Raw genomic sequence first — 17,841 nt, forward strand, 5'->3', positions numbered from 1 at the left:
CTCAGAATGGGAGAAAATAGCTGCAAATGAAGCAGCTGACAAAGGATTAATCTCCAAAATTTACACACAGCTCACGCAGCTCAATATCAAAAAAACAAACAACCCAATCCAAAAATGGGCAGAAGACCTAAATAGACATTTCTCCAAAGAAGATATACAGATGGCCAACAAACACATGAAAGGATGCTCAACATCCCTAATCATTAGAGAAATGCAAGTCAAAACTACAATGAGGTATCACCTCACACCAGTCAGAATGGCCATCATCCAAAAGTCTACAAACAATAAATTCTGGAGAGGGTGTGTAGAAAAGGGAATCGTTTCACACTGTTGGTGGGAATGTACATTGATACAGCCACTATGGAGAACAGTATGGATGTTCCTTAAAAAACTAAAAATAGGGACTTCCCTGGTGGTGCAGTGGTTAAGAATCTGCCTGCCAATGCAGGGGACATGGGTTCGAGCCCTGGTCCAGGAAGATCCCACATGCTGTGGAGTAATTAAGCCCGTGTGCCACAACTACTGAGTCTGCGACAGCTACTGAAGCCCGTGCGCCTAGAGCCCATGCTCCACAACAAGAGACGCCACCACAATGAGAAGCCTGTGCACTGCAACGAAGAATAGCCCCCACTCACCACAACTAGAGAAACCCTGCGCAGCAATGAAGACCCAACACAGCCAAAAATAAATAAGTAAATAAATAATTTATTTTGAAAAAAAAAAAACAACTAAAAATAGAAATACCATATGACCCAGCAATCCCACTACTGGGCATATACCCAGAGAAAACCATAATTCAAAAAGACATATGCACCCCAATGTTCACTGCAGCACTATTTACAATAGCCAGGTCATGGAAGCAACCTAAATGTCCACTGACAGATGAATGGATAAAGAAGTGGTACGTATATACAATGGAATAGTACTCAGCCATAAAAAGGAATGAAATTGCATCATCTGTAGAGATGTGGATGAACCTAGAGACTGTCATCCAGAGTGAAGTAAGTCAGAAAGAGAAAAACAAATATCATATATTAACGCATTAATGTGGAATCTAGAAAAATGGTACAGATGAACTGGTTTGCAGGGCATAAATTGAGACACAGATGTAGAGAACAGACGTATGGACACCAAGCGGGGAAAGCAGCATGGACTGGGGGTGGTGGTGAGATGAACTGGGAGATTGGGATTGGAAAAAAAAAAATTAAATGGTGATGATGATGATTAAAAAAAAAAATCACTATATAATAGCCAAGACATGGAAGCAACCTACATGTCCATCTACAGATGAATGGATAAAGAAGATGTGGTATATATACACATAATGGAATATTAGCCTAAAAAGGAATGAAATAACTTTTGCAGCAACATGGATGGACCTAGAGATGATTACATTAAGTGAAGTAAGTCAGATAGAGAAAGACACATACCATATGATTTCACTTATATGTGGAATCTAGAAAAGTGATATAAATGAACTAATTTATAAAACAGAAATAAACTCACAGACATAGAAAACAAACTTATGGTTACCAGACTGAATAGTGGCAGGAGGGGAGTGGGGAGGAGATAAATTAGGATTTTGGGAGTAGTATATATATACTGATATGCCCAAAATATGTGAACAATAAGGACCTACCGTGTAGCACAAGGAACTATATTCAATGTCTTGTAATAACTTAGAGTGGAAAAGAATCTAAAAAGAATCTATATATATATATACACACACACACACACATATATATGACTGAATCACTTTGCTGTACACCTAAAGCTAACATAACACTGTAATACTAATTATACTTCAATTTAAAAAAAATGGTTATAAGAAGAAAAAGAAAACCAAGTCTTCTCAATATTGAAAGAGCTAAGTTTTTGTTTTATTTTGTTGCTTTTTCTAAGTATGTCACTTACTATATCGAAATTTGAACTCCTTTATTGTCAGTTTTGTTAAATATTAACACATATTATCTCACAGTGATTTTGATTATATTTAATCAAGTGTTCAAAACTTTTGACATTTTTAATAAATTTCTAAGTTTTGATAAAATCAAATTCTTTGAACTTGAGCTAACTTTGAGAGTTCTCTGAGGGCCCCTGGAAAGTCTCAAAGATTTGTTCTTTCATCTTGTAAAAAGAGAGATGTTAAATTGATAAGGTTTAGTTGGTATATTAAATTATGTGGGAAGTCTGTCAAATAGGAAGTGGTGTTTAACCTTGTTTAGGTTATATTTTTATGAATATATGTTATTAATACAAGTGTTTCAAAAATCTTATGAAATTCCTAGACATTTGTTAATGTTCTTACTGTTCGTATGTGTCCATACGGCCTGATTTAATGTTATCAGTCATAATTCCAATTATCTTAAAATACTGTGCGTCACAAAAATAACTAAATTACTTTGTCAATTGCATTATAATGAGCTCTCATCAGATCTTTAACCATAACCATTTAAAGTCTTTTATTACTCACAGTTATGCTTTTACTTTTATTCTTCTCTGAAAGCATTTGCCATCAGCTATAGTCCAAAAAGTGCTTTGTCTTTAAAGAGATTCATGAAAAAACTCTGACAAGTACTCTGGAGCACAGATTTCTGTTAACTTTTTAAGATGCCACTGGACTGGGTAAGAATTTCCAGAAATCTAATGGATAAACTGATGATTCTATAAAGCTGCTAACTGAGGATCAAGTAGAACAAAAATTAATTACATGAGACTGAATGAACTGATGAGGAGGATTACAATTTCTATGACTTTTTGTTTAAAACATTACTGGTTCTTTGATGTTTTGTTTTCCAGATTTAAGGAATCCTTTTTCTCTTTTCTCTTAAGCTATCACTATCTATGGCCTGCAGCAAACTGGGGGATTATACTCTTATAAATAAGGATGAAACATTTTTTTCCCCTACCTGATCCCTCCAAAATTTGGAAAACTCTTATTAAATATTCTTATTTTCATGGTAATGATGTTATCTGCATAAGTTCAATAAGCATCTGTTCTCCTTGTAATAGGACACAATTGAAAACACTGGTTTTATTACCAGTGCTTTGACTGGAATGTCATATTTGAGGATGATGTCCGTAGAATCAGATATAACCAGACAGAGTTAAGAAAGTGAGCTGACTTTAAAGAGCCAGTGCTTACAAAGCTCCTTGAAAAAACTGGTCTGGTATCTGGCTTACAGGGTTCCTGAACTCACAGGTGAGTAAGAAAGGTCACTTCCTGGCAGGCCCAGCAATCCTAAAATATTTTGTGTACCTCAAGAAGAGAGAAATTCACCATATCTATGGATATTGAAGGAAAATCTAATGGCAAGTTCTGAGCTTGACTTCCTGGCCTCAAGAGGCTTTTAAAAGTCTAGTCTGAGATCCCTTATTAAAAATTCTAGTAAAGCAGACTTAAAAAAAAAAAGTCTATATAGTCAATCAATATTCTTGCTAAACTTATGTAAATATAATCAGGCCAAGCTTAATGAGACAAGACTCATTTTGTAAACATATTAGTCCTACTTTGATTATCTTTGATAGAAATGGTAGGGAGAAATTCTATGTTTCAATGAGAAATTATAACCTACCTTTATAGATGTTCATTATCTTTGAGGTACTTTTATCTCTTTGTAAACTGAATCTTGCTTTTTTGGTGAATTTTGTCAGTAATTAAGGTTTCCAATTTTTCTCTCATCCTCTTGACATGGAGTCACTGAGAACTAAAACCTGACTGCCCAGGTCTGTATTGTTACTATCTAAAAAAGCCCTGGAATCTGAAGCTGGATGCTTCCATGCTCTGTTCTGAAAAATAACCATGACTGTGAGACACTGATGTATATGCCAGCAGCAGAGACATTCAAACTATAAAACAGGAAATTCATCGAATTGCCACTGCATGTTCTCACGTTTCAAGTCCAAGACCTAGAAATCTTTACTGACTGCCCTCTGGAGTCAAAAATTGGGTTAACAGTTTGTTCTAACCATTAAACTTTCTTTTTCTTTTGTTTCCACAGAAATGTACCTGATTAAATGCCTGAATGCTCACATGATATAGAAGCCTAACTTAGGTGGTTTCCCTATTCCCAGCTGCATCACTGCTTCCGGAAATGAGACACAACTGTTTATCTGGACAGACCTAGTCCCTGGAATGAGAGACTGATTCGATAAGATACGGAGCTATGTGCTCCACTTGTTCTTTTCTGCTTTTTCCAATCCATGTTTTTCTCATCCTTTACAGATCCTTTTCTCACAACGTCTAACTCAAATCTCTCTCCCTAGCTACCAACATGATTTTTAATATATGAAACTTAAAATTTCAAATGGGGAGTGAAAATATGACACTCTGACATAAAGATTATTTTGAGCTAAAGGCACATGAAAAGAAACAGAGACACACACAAAAACCCTTTCTGTCCTCTCCCTCTCTATCAGGAGGGGAAGGGTGATTTTTAATCATGGGAGAAAACTCTAGATTCTTATCAGCCCAGAGACAGCACTGAGAGGAATCTTCATAGCAGACCTTACTAAAACAATCCTTATCTTCCATGGGCTTCCCTGTATATTTATCTTTCCGCAGTTTGTTACCCATTAGAATCTAAACCCCTTTTCCTTTGTCTTGTCACTTTTCTAAAACCTTATCGTTCTTTGTTCAGATGTTATATTAACCCCAAGTCCTAACCACCCCTTTGAGATCTTCATCACTGAACTCTTTAATAAGAGCACACTTTAATAAGCTCTGGTTTTCTCTTGTTAATCTGTTTTTATCAGTCTACTTTCTTGAGCCTTAGCTGAAGAACCTAGCAGGGTAGAGGGGGAGATTATTCTTCCCCTACAATGCCAAGTACATTCTTTCAGGTATACTGATAATCAAGTTTTAAAATGTTCAAACATCCCAGATGATGTTCACACTATCTGGAGAAATGCACACTTTGAGGTGTTACTATATTAAGATGGACGTTGAAAGTAGAGTAAGATAAAAGTTATAATAGTTGTAAAAATATACTGGTGCACTGTAATTTACCCTTTAAAAAACATTTCCTCAGCCTTCTAACATCCCAGAGAAGGGGTATTTGATTGTTTTTAACAACAAGAGAAAAATAACCTTGACAAGCAAGAGAGAGAGAGAGTGGAGAGTGAGGACGAGGGAGGGAGAGAAAGAAGGGAAAGAATTTCTTAAATTTCTTCTCAAGAATGTCTAATCCTGAAAGTGATTGATAGATCATAGAATTTCTCCTTTAATGTAGAGAAGATTCTCCTTTTGCAACTATATCATGAAGCTTATAGTCATATGGTAGAAGGAAGAAATGACATGGGAAAATAAAAGAAATGCCTGCTTCTTGCCATTTAAGGGACAGTGGGTAAAAAAAGCAGAAAAAACAGTTATAAAAGTGGTGAGGGCTTCCCTGGTGGTCCAGTGGTTGAGAGTCCACCTGCCGATGCAGGGGACACGGGTTGGTGCCCCGGTCCGGGAGGATCCCACATGTCGCGGAACGGCTGGGCCCATGAGCCATGGCCGCTGAGCCTGCGCGTCTGGAGCCTGTGCTCCGCAACGGGAGAGGCCACAACAGTGAGGCCCGCGTACCGAAAAAAAAAAAAAAAGTGTCAGACCCCTGAGCCATAATCTTGCTCCTTTAGCTGAAGATGCAGGTGTGTTACAGAAATTTAGGGCAACACTAAGAGCAGAGGAATTCTTGTCTCTCTCCCTGACGGAAAGAACGTAGTATGGGAGCTGCCTCAATCCAATCACCAGGGTGGGATGGAATGGCCAAGCATAGAGTCCATTCTAGCCTCATGGCTCTTCCCACATGGCAGGGATGCTGACTGAGAGCCAGTGGGCCTCCCTGGAGAACATGGTGAAAGCACAACATGAATATGAGAGCTGGCCAGGGATCACCCCTGGGCTTTGATACACACAGGAGGTTAGAGAACGGATGTACCATTCTCTAAATTCAGCACACGTCCCTGTAGAATGCCCAGAATGAGCCTGAATGGGTCATTTATTTGTAGACACCTGCCAGCACAGCCCCAAGGACCAGCACGGTGCCTGGAGGACCCCTCCTGGCCAGTGTTCTAGATCACCTAACCCTCCCATAGTCCAAACCATCTTAGGAAGGATCAGAAAAAGAGAAAATGTTGAAACTAAATAATTTTTCAAAAGAAACAGTTAAATCTAGAGAAACTAATTATTGGCTCAGGCTATGTTTGGACTAACGTTCGTATGTCTCTACTTTCTTTTATTTATTTATTTAATTTATTTATTTTTGGCTGCATTGGGTCTTCGTTCCTGCGCACAGGCTTTCTCTAGTTACGGTGAGTGGGGGCTATTCTTCGTTGTGGTGCACGGGCTTCTCATTGCTGTGGCTTCTCTTGTTGCAAAGCATGGGCTCTAGGTGCACAGGCTCAGTAGTTGTGGCTCGGGGGCTCTAGGGTGCAGGCTCAGTAGTTGTGGCGCACGAACTTAGTTGCTCCGCGGCATGTGGGATGTTCCCGGACTAGGGCTCGAACCCATGTCCCCTGCATTGGCAGGTGGATTCTCAACCACTGCACCACCAGAGAAGCCCCTGTCTCTACTTTCTACTCCTTAGAAGCCAGTGAAAGAGCTAAGAGTCTCTGTACAGAATAATGGCACTATATTTTCTTGGCACATCTGAGCATAGTGTGTGAAAATTTATGATGCCATTACAGTATTAACCACAGAGTCAGTTTCATAATACATATTACTACTGCCAAAAAAACCCAGTATACCCACTCAGTCTAAAAACCCACGGCAGGCAACAACACTCACTTTTCAGGGCCCTTAGAAATTTTTTTGCTCCGGGGTGAGTTTGGAGAGAATGAAATCGCCATGTTGGCTAAAAGAAGAGGACTCTAGCCAGATTTCAAGATAATTAAACTGGTCAACCAGCTCCAAGACATTATCAGCTGCTGTTTTAATTGCTAATGAGATAGTCAGTTTCTATAATCTGGGAGATGGACCAAAAAACACGGGCTTGGTTTTCCTTTCGTTTTACATCAGTTCAGTGGAGAAGAGTGATCCTTCCCTCTTGGTACTCTCACTCTACAAGCTGCTGATAACCTGTGGCAGAGAGGGAGCCCTGCTCTACCACCATGACACACACGTACAGAAGGAAGCACATTGGGTTCGACGATTATTAACAAACACAAACATAACGTAGACCTAAGAAATTATTTCTGGGCATTCTAATCTGCAGGACCCACGTAACTCCCAAAAGACAAATACATAAAGAGAAAGGGTAGCTACCTTCTTGACGGAACAGGTAATCAAGAGGATGTGACCTCTGGTTGACCCTCGAGCTGGACCTGGGCAATCAGAGGTTCCCCACCCGCTCCCCTATCCTACCGTTCAGACAGTGGGAGCTGTTCCAAGGACAGAGCCTTGAGAGTAAGGCGTTGCTGAGACCTTCTGGTCTGAATGCATGACTGAACATGGTTAATTAAGGTCTTTTTATAAACTTTTAAGATTCTGCTGGGCAGGTGTGATGATCTACTCATCTTGCGACCACCGAAGTAAAACCTCACAAGTAAGTTTCCTTGCTTATTAAACCTGCCACCTACCCATCTGGAGTGGCCTCTTTCTTCGGTTTCTCCTTGCCCTCCATGTACAGGGGCCAGTTTGTGATCTAACACTTCTGGAAATATTTAGAGTGTGACTCCTCAAAAAATTTGCAAACCCCTTTACGGTTTTTCCAAAACCTGTGTTCCTGAAATTAATATTCTGATTTAATAGATGTCATGTTGGTCTTGCAATACAGCTCTCTGTCATTACTTTGTTATTCATGACTTTCACTTGATATAATTGCACAAATGACACAGGAAGCTTGGCAGGGCTGGAATTAGAAAACACCTGGTTCACAAGAACTATGAGATCTTATGATGTCCAAATGCATCTGCTTAAGAAACATTCTAAAGCAACAGAAAATCCAGCAGAGATATTTAGTCTGTTTCAGTATTCAAGGCAAGTATACTTCCAGTGAATTAAAAATCTCACAGGAAGAATAAGGGAATGATTATAAATTGTTGACAAAATTAATAATAGAGCAGTCAGTTGGGAAAGCATAATTCTAATGATTATTGGCAATTTATTCTAACATTTCTAAGGCATAATGCCCTTAAACATTTTGTATGTACCTGTACTACAGCATATATTATATTGAAATTACTTATATACATAGCGATTTCCATAGGTAAAAGTAGGCATGTTTTGGACAGGAGAACTGTTTTAAAATCTTTTTACAGTGCTGGAATTCAATCAATGCTATTAAATGATAACAAATGATCCTTTACTCTGTACGAATGGAAAACCTTTAAGATGAATTAAATTGAAATACTATGGAATAATTTAAAAAGTTTATTAGGATGAAATGTTTTGTAATAAATAGAACATATATTGAGGCTACGATGAGGTGAATGCGGAAGGTGAGTACAATTTATAACAAGAGATTTAAAAGGCCTTTCTGATGCCCCCCCCATTTTTTTAAACCAGATATATAACAATAAAAACTGTGAATATATATCAGTGTCCCTACAGACCTCCCTCTTTAAACTCTTGAAGGCTCCTCCCTCATACTGGCCCATCATTGAAAGGCTATAAGGCTTCTAGAAAGACCTCTTATTCTATCTTCATCTGGGACCATTAGTGTATCCTTCAAACAAGACTACAGAGGTTTGATGAACAAAATCCGATCCTTCCCTACCCCCACCCAGTAAGCTTTTAATCAGTTAAAATGAAACTAATATAATTGAAATGAAATTTGCAAAAGCTTATTAATATGGTGATATGCAGTATTTCTACAGGGTGGCTGGGTAGGGAGGATGCAGGAGCTTCTGTCTCCTTGTGAAGGTAGATATAATTTCTCACTGGGGCTAAAATGACTTTCTCCTCAGAGTCCCAAGGCTGGGGAATGGTATACAAAAAGGGAGAGGTGGAGTTGGGCCTTCGCTCCTAAGATCAAGAAAAGGAAAGAAGAATGGGGCAGTTAAATGCTCACTAGACAAGTCAGAGGAAGGAGACAGTGTTGGATTAATGGGCTACTTCTGTCTTAATGACTGGGTTTTATTTGAAAGAAACTAAAACAATATATGATTCTAAAAGCATTTTTGTTTCAATTTCATCATCTAAAAAGATTACAAAGTTTACTCTTCTACTTTAAGTAAAAACAGAAACATATTTTAAAAGTTATCCTTTCTTAAGAATTTGCAATACAATACTGAGGAACTATGTCAAAATATCTTTATTTTATTCAACACCCTGCTTCCCCAAATTGTAAAGATGATGCAAGAATGACCGAAAATTGTGAAGAACTGATCTAACTTGTTGCTTGTAACAATTTAAGTTCAGTTACAAAAAATTGAGCTCCACTATTTTTCAATCATGTACTATCAATAATATATGTAAAGGCTAGGAACTTGAAAGAAAAAAATATTTATTAAAAAAATCCCTAGCCCTGTCATTTAGTAGTTGGTTTTCAATAACATATTATGTAAAGGCTAAGAACTTGAAAGACAGATATTAAAATCTAATCTCTGACCTCTATGAGTGTGCGAGAGAGACAAAGAAAGCAATAATTATGATAAACTAGGATAAGTACTACGATAAAATAATCCTAAGGTACTGAAGCACCAGAAAAAAAGGGCTTCCAATTCAGCTAAATTCCTTCTTTTCTCAGCAGTGCATCAAATGGCCAGTTACAATAGTTTGTATGAAAAGCTTCCTATTTTTGAGGACTTTAACCCAGAGGTTATCAATTCTTACTGAGCACCAGTATCACTTGAGAATATTTTGAAAATGTACCTATGTCCAGACTGTTCAGGCTAGAGAGAAATCTAGAGATTTCTACAGATTTAGTTATTTCGGGGTAGAGACGGAGCACCAACATTTAAAGGAGAAAAAAAAAAATTTCCCCAGCTGATTCTGCTGTGTGGTTAAGGCTGAGAACCACTTCCGTCTCCAGGTTTCTCTGGTTATTATGCAAAAATTTAAAAGAGAATAGTTCAGGGCAAGAGTTGCTTTTCACAAAATTTCATTTTAAGACAGGAAAAGATTGAAAAGAGGATCCTGAAACCAAAATTGGGGTCATAGGGTTAAACAAATTCAGCATAGGACATGTAACATTAACAGAGGAAGGCAAAATCATGCTGCAAACTAAATTAATTCTCTGAAGACTTATTAGTAGGAAGAAAGTCAACGAGCAATGTAGAAAATGATTTAAGCCCCGCCACTGCCATTTTATCTAGGGGCAAACTCTGTCAAAGACTATTTAGTGGTTTGCCCTATTACCACAAACTTATCACCATCTGTTCCTTTTGTATGTTCCTCTCTTTCTGCTGAAAAGAAAAGCTTCCCAGTATATTATTAGGTTTCCTATTATATACATTCAATCCTGTGGCTTGAATATCACAGTTTTGCAATTAGAAAGCAGCATTTTTGCCCTCCAAATGTCCCCACAACACTCAGTACTTGTTAACTTCCATAGCATCACTGATTTTTAACTTCTGAGATTTCCCCGAAACACGCTGAAATGAGAAAAAAAAAAAAAAAAGATTGTGTTAAAGCTTATGAGCGTACCTTCTGACCCAGGCTATTTTTGTCTCTTCACCTTTATCAGAATACCTGTTATGATCTTAAGAGTACTCTTACTAGAACATCTGATTTCAGTTGCTCTGTTGACTGGAGAAGCTGCAGATATCTGTGCTTCATTTTCAAATATTAGCTTTTTCTCCCCTGAAAAACTTCAAGGAAAATTTTGTTGGAATATGTTGATGCAAATAGGGAAAATCTTGGTTTAATGCTTATTTAGACATCATTCTGGTGGCATTTTAAAATTCAATTTCTCATTAGAGGAATAATGTTAACGGAGAGAAAGCGGGTCCAGGGGACTATGTGTAGATACAACCTATTGCTACCACTGCATTTTGATTTGTCCTTGCAGATACTCAGAATTTTTCATTAACCAAGTTTCCACAACTGGAATTGGGCAAATCTTCCTCTTATTCCATTGAGATGATTTGGCTATGTTCTTTCTTCCAGGGAGCTAGGCCAGGTAATATATGAATGGCCCTTTCCATAACTCAGTGCTGTGCTTTACAAGCATACAAGAGTGATAGCTCACATGCCAATATAATGCTAAGCACTTATAAAAAGACAAAAACAATAAAATGCATTCACTAGTATTTCTATTGCTTAAAATCTATGGTAGAGAGATTTGCTTTCTTCCACCTCATGGGCAAGAGCCCCTCCCCAAATTCCTGAGTTTATAATTTCAGTGGGGGAGGCTCCCGTGAAAGAAGCCTTAGCTGGGATAAGTGCCCTTTTCAACCCAGCATGACTGAAGACAGAGGTGGGGAGAAGACTGAGAAGACTGGGCGTGGGAGGACCGCATGGCCGACAGGGTCTTGGTGCTCTGGCTGGGTGTCAGGCCTGAGCCTCTGAGGTGGGAGAGCCGAGTCCAGGACACTGGACCACTAGAGACCTCCAGGCCCCACATAATATCAATCAGCAAGAGCTCTCCCAAAGATCTCCATCTCAACATTAAGACCCAGCTCCACCCAATGGAGAGCAAGCTCAAGTGCTGGAAGCCCCGTGCCAAACAACTAGCAAGACAGGAATACAACCCCACCCATTAGCAGAGAGGCTGCCTAAAATCATACTAAGTTCACAGACACCCCAAAACATACCACCACATGAGGCCTTGCCCACCAGAAACACAAGATCCAGTCCCACCACCAGAACACAGGCACCAGTTCCCCTTCAACAGGAAGCCTACACAACCCACTGAACCAACCTCAACCACTGGGGGCAGACACCAAAAACAACGGGAAATACAAACCTGCAGGCTGAGAAAAGGAGACCCCAAACACAGTAAGTTAAACAAAATGAGAAGACAGAGAAATATGCAGCAGATGAAGGAGCAAGGCAAAAACCCACCAGATCAAACAGATGAATAGGAAATAGGAAATCTACCTGAAAACAAATTCAGAATAATGATAGTAAAGATGATCCAAAATCGTGGAAGTAGAACAGAGAAAATACAAAAAATGTTTAACAAGGACCTAGAAGAACTAAAGAGCAAACAAACAATGATGAACAACATAATAAATGAAATTAAAAGTTCTCTAGAAGGAATCAATAGCAGAATAACTGAGGCAGAAGAACGGGTAAGTGACCTGGAAGATTAAAGAGTGGAAATAACTGCTGCAGAACAGAATAAAGAAAAAAGAATGAAAAGAATTGAGGACAGTCTCAGAGACCTCTGGGACAACATTAAAGACACCAACATTCCAATTAATGGGGTCCCAGAAGAAGAAGAGAAAAATAAAGGGTCTGAGAAAATATTTGAAGAGATTATAGCTGAAAACTTCCCTAATATGGGAAAGGAAATAGTCAAGTCCAGGAAGTGCAGAGAATCCCATACAGGATAAATCCAAGGAGAAACATGCCAAGACACATATTAACCAAACTATCAAAAATTAAATACAAAGAACAATATTAAAAGCAGTAAGGAAAAAAACAACAAATAACATACAAGGGAATCCCCATAAGGTTAACAGCTGATCTTTCAGCAGAAACTCTGCAAGCCAGAAGGGAGTGGCAGGACATATTTAAAGTGATGAAAGTGAAAAACCTAAAACCAAGATTACTCTACTCACCAAGGATCTCATTCAGATTTCACAGAGAAATTAAAACCTTTACAGATAAGCAAAAGTTAAGAGAATTCACCACCACCAAACCAGCTTTAAAACAAATGCTAAAGGAACTTCTCTAGGCAGGAAACACAAGAGAAGGAAAAGACATACAAAAACAAACCCAAAACAATTAAGAAAATGGTAATAGAAACATACATATCAGTAATTACCTTAAATGTAAATGGATTAAATGCTCCAACCAAAAGACACAGACTGGCTGAATGGACACAAAAACAAGACCCATATACATGCTGTCTATAAGAGACCCAATTCAGACTAGGGGCACATACAGACTAAAAGTGAGGGATGGAAAAAGATACTACATTCAGTTACAAATCAAAAGAAAGGTGGAGTAGTAATTTTCATATGAGAAAAAGAGACTTTAAAATAAAGACAATTACAAGAGACAAGGAAGGACACTACATAATGATCAAGGGATCAATCTGAGAAGATATAACAATTGTAAACATTTATGCACACAACATAGGAGCACCTCAATACATAAGGCAAATGTTAACAGCCATAAAAGGGGAAATTGATGGTAATACAATAATAGTAGGGGACTTTAACACACCACTTTCACCAATGGACAGACCACACACAAAGAAAATAAATAAGGAAACACAAGCTTTAAATGACACGTTATTCAAGATGGACATAATTGATATTTATAGGGCATTTCATCCAAAAACAACAGAATACACTTTCTTCTCAAGTGCTCATGTAACACTCTCCAGGATACATCATATCTTGGGTCACAAACCAAGCTTTGTTAAATTGAAGAAAATTGAAATCGTATCAAGTATCTTTTCCGACAACAATGCTAAGGAACTAGGTACCAATTATAGGAAAAAAACTGTAAAAAATACAAACACATGGAGGTTAAACAATATGCTATAAAATAACCAAGAGATCACTGAAGAAATCAAAGAGGAAATCAAAAAATAGGTAGAAATAAATGACAATGAAAACACGACGACGCAGCAAAAGCAGTTCTAAGAGGGAAGTTTATAGCAATACAGCACTACCTAAAGAAACAAGAAAAATCTCAAATAAACAACCTAACCTTACACCTAAAGCAATTAGAGAAAGAAGAGAAAAATTCCTCAAAGTTAGCAGAAGGAAAGATATCATAAAGATCACATCAGATAAATGGAAAAACAAAAGAAATAACTGAAAAGAAATGAAGGAAACAATAGCAAAGATCAATGAAACTAAAAGGTGGTTCATTGAGAAGATAAACAAAATTGATAAACCTTAGCCAGACTCATCAAGAAAAAAAGTGAGAAGACTCAAATCAACAGGATTAGAAATGAAAAAGAAGTAACAACTGACACTACAGAAAAACAAAGGATCATGAGAGATTACTAAAAGCAACTATATGTCAATAAAATGGACAACCTGGAAGAAATGGAAAAATTCTTAGAAAAGCAAAACCATCCAAGTCTAAACCAGGAAGAAAGAGAAAATTTGAACAGATCAATCACAAGCACTAACATTGAAACTGTGACTAAAAATCTTCGAACAAACAAAAGCCCAGGACCAAATGGATTCACAGGTGAGTTCTATTAAACATTCAGAGAAGAGCAAACACATACCCTTCTCAAACTCTTCCAAAATACAGCAGAGGGAGAAACACTCCTAAACTCATTCTACAAGGCCATCACTCTGATACGAAAACCAGACAAAGATGTCACAAAAAAGAAAACTACAGGCCAATAACACTGATGAACATAAATGCAAAAATCCTCAACAGAATGCTAGCAAACAGATTCCAACAGCACATTAAAAGGATCATACACCATGATCAAGTGGGGTTTATCACAGGAATGCTAGGATTCTTCAATTTACGAAAATCAATCAATGTGATACATCATATTAACAAACTGAAGGATAAATATCATATGACATTCTCAATAGATGCAGAAAAAGCTTTCGACAAAATTCAACACACATTTATGATAAAAACTCTCCGGAAAGTAGGCACAGAGGTAACCTACCTCAACATAGTAAAGGCTGTATATGACAAACCCACAGCCAACATCGTTCTCAAGGGTGAAAAACTGAAACAATTTTCCCTAAGATCAGAAACAAGACAGGTTGCCCACTCTCACCACTATTATTCCACATAGTTTTGGAAGTTTTAGCCACAGCAATCAGAGAAGAAAAAGAAATAAAAGAAATCCAAATTGGAAAAGAAGTAAAGCTGTCACTGTTTGCAGATGATATGATACTATACATAGAGAATCCTAAGGATGCTACCAGAAAACTACTAGAGCTAATCAATGGATTTGATAAAGTAGCAGGATATAAAATTAATGCACAGAAATCTCTTGCATTCCTATACACTAATGATGAAAAATCTGCAAGAGAAATTAAGGAAACACCCATTTACCACTGCAGCCAAAAGAATAAAATACCTAGGAATAGACCTACCTAAGGAGACAAAAGACCTGTATGCAGAAAAGTATGACACTGATGAAAGAAATTAAAGATGATACAAATAGATAAAGAGATATACCATGTTCTTGGATTGGAAGAATCAACATTGTGAAAATGACTCTACTACCCAAAGCAATCTACAGATTCAATGCAATCCTTATCAAACTACCAACGGCATTTTTCACAGAACTAGAACAAAACAGTTCACAGTTTGTATGGAAACACAAAAGACCCCGAACAGCCAAAGCAATCTTGAGAAAGAAAAATGGAGCTGGAGGAATGAGGCTCCCAGACTTCAGACTATACTACAAAGCTACAGTAATCAAGACAGTATGGTACTGGCACAAAAACAGAAAGATAGATCAATGGAACAGGACAGAAAGCCCAGAGATAAATCCACGCCCATATGCTCGCCTTATCCTTGATAAAGGAGTCAAGAATATACAATGGAGAAAAGACAGCCTCTTCAATAAGTGGTGCTGGGAAAACTGGACAGCTACATGTAAGAGAATGAAATTAGAACACTTCCTAACACCATACACAAAAATAAACTCAAAATGGATTAAAGACCTAAGTGTAAGGCCAGACACTATAAAACTCTTAGAGGAAAATATAGGCAGAACACTCTATTACATAAATCACAGCAAGATCCTTTTTGAAATAAAAGGATCCTTTTGGAAATAAAAACAAAAAGAAACAAATGGGACCTAATGAAACTTCAAAGCTTTTGCACAGCAAAGGAAACCATAAATAAGATGAAAAGACAACCCTCAGAATGGGAGAAAATATTAATCTCCAAAACTTACACACAGCTCATGCAGCTCAATATCAAAAAAATAAACAACCCAATCCAAATATGGACAGAAGATCTAAATAGACATTTCTCTAAAGAAGACATATAGCTGGCCAACAAACACATGAACAGATGCTCAACATCACTAATTATTAGAGAAATGCAAATCAAAACCACAACGAGGTATCACCTCACACTGGTCAGAATGGCCATCATCAAAAAATCTACAACAAATAAATGTTGGCGAGGGTATGGAGAAAAGGGAACCCTCTTGCACTGTTGGTGGGAATGTAAATTGATACGCTACTATGGAGAACAGTATGGAGGTTCCTTAAAGAACTAAAAATAGAACTAGCATTTGACCCAGCAATACCACTATTGGGCCTATACCCTCAAAAAACCATAACTGAAAAAGAGACATGTACCACAATGTTCACTGCAGCTCTAATTACAATAGCCAAGACATGGAAGCAATCTAAGTGTCCATCAATAGATGAATGGATAAAGAAGATGTGGCGCATATATACAATGGAATACTATTCAGCCATAAAAAGAAACAAAATTGAGTTATTTGTAGTGAGGTCGATGGACCTAGAGACTGTCATACAGAGTTAAGTAAGTCAGAAAGAGAAAAACAAATACCGTATGCTAACACATATATATGGAATCTAAAAAAGAAAAATGTTTCTGATGAACCTAGGGGCAGGAGCGGAATAAAGACACACACGTAGAGAATGGACTTGAGGACACGTGAGGGGGAAATGTAAGCTGGGACGAAGTGAGAGAGTAGCACTGACATATATACACTACCAAATGTAAAATAGATAGCTAGTGGGAAGCAGCTGCATAGCACAGGGAGATCAGCTCCATGCTTTGCGACCACCTAGAGGGGTGGGATAGGGAGGGTGGGTGGGAAGAGCAAGCGGGAGGGGATATGGGGATATATGTATACATATAGCTGAGTCACTTTGTTATACAGCAGAAACTAACACACTCTTGTAAAGCAATTATACTCCAATATAGATGTTAAGAAAATCTATGGTAGATAATATGGCAAAATGAGGAGAATGAGGAGTGTGTTCCAAATCAAAGAAGAAGAGAAATCTGAGGAAAAAGATTTTAATGAAGTGGAGATAAGCAATCTGTCCAATAAAGAGTTCAAAGTTACAGTTAAACATGCTCACTGAACTCAGGAAACAAATGGATGAACACCGTGAGAATTTCAAGAGAGAGAAAATATAAGAAAGTACCACACAGAATTTATGACTGAAATTAAAAAAACACTTACAGGGTTCAACAGCAGACTGGATGAAGTAGAAGAATGAATCAGCAAAGTGGAAGAAAAAGCAGTGAAAATCACCTGCATAGAGCAGCAAAATAAGAAAAAAAACTTTTTTAAGTAATGGTAACTTAAGAGACCTTTGAGACAACATGAAGTAGAACAACAGTTTCATTATATTGGTCCCTGAAGGAAAACAGAAAGGGCCAGAAAAATTATTTGAAGAAATAATGGGAAGAAAACTTCCTTAATCTGGGGAATGAAACAGACATCCAGGTCAAGGAAGCACACAGCGTCCCAAACAAGACAAACTCAAAGAGAAGCACACGCTGAGACACATTAAAATTAAAATGACAAAATTTAAGAATAAAGAGAGACTCTTTTTTTTAGTAGTGCATCAGTATATTTATTTTTATTGAAGTATAGTTGATTTACAATGTTGTGCTAGTTTCAGGTACACATCAAATTGATTCAGTTATATAATATATACATAATGCATACGTGTATGTATTATACATACATACACATGTATGTATTACATATATATTCTTTTTAAGATTCTTTTTCATTATAGGTTATTGAAGATATTGAATATAGTTCCCTGTCCTATATAGTAGGTCCCTGTTGTTTATCTATT

At 37.5% G+C, this 17,841-nt stretch overlaps 1 protein-coding gene across 8 annotated transcripts in view; it reads right to left on the reverse strand.

The window, feature by feature from the left end:
* The window catches only part of B3GALT1 (beta-1,3-galactosyltransferase 1), a 600,252-nt gene that overhangs the window by 299,557 nt on the left and 282,854 nt on the right, over nt 1-17,841 (reverse strand). Inside the window, exon 1 of one of the 8 annotated variants that reach the window (XM_060302313.1) lies at nt 17,214-17,258. The exons of the other annotated variants lie outside the window; for them this stretch is intronic. The gene's annotated coding sequence lies outside the window, so the exon portion shown is untranslated. Of the gene's footprint in view, nt 1-17,213; nt 17,259-17,841 lie in introns of those variants that run through there. 8 annotated transcript variants of the gene reach the window in all.

The sequence above is a fragment of the Globicephala melas genome, chromosome 7 (genome assembly GCF_963455315.2).
Source record: "Globicephala melas chromosome 7, mGloMel1.2, whole genome shotgun sequence".
Taxonomy (NCBI): Eukaryota; Metazoa; Chordata; class Mammalia; order Artiodactyla; family Delphinidae; genus Globicephala; species Globicephala melas.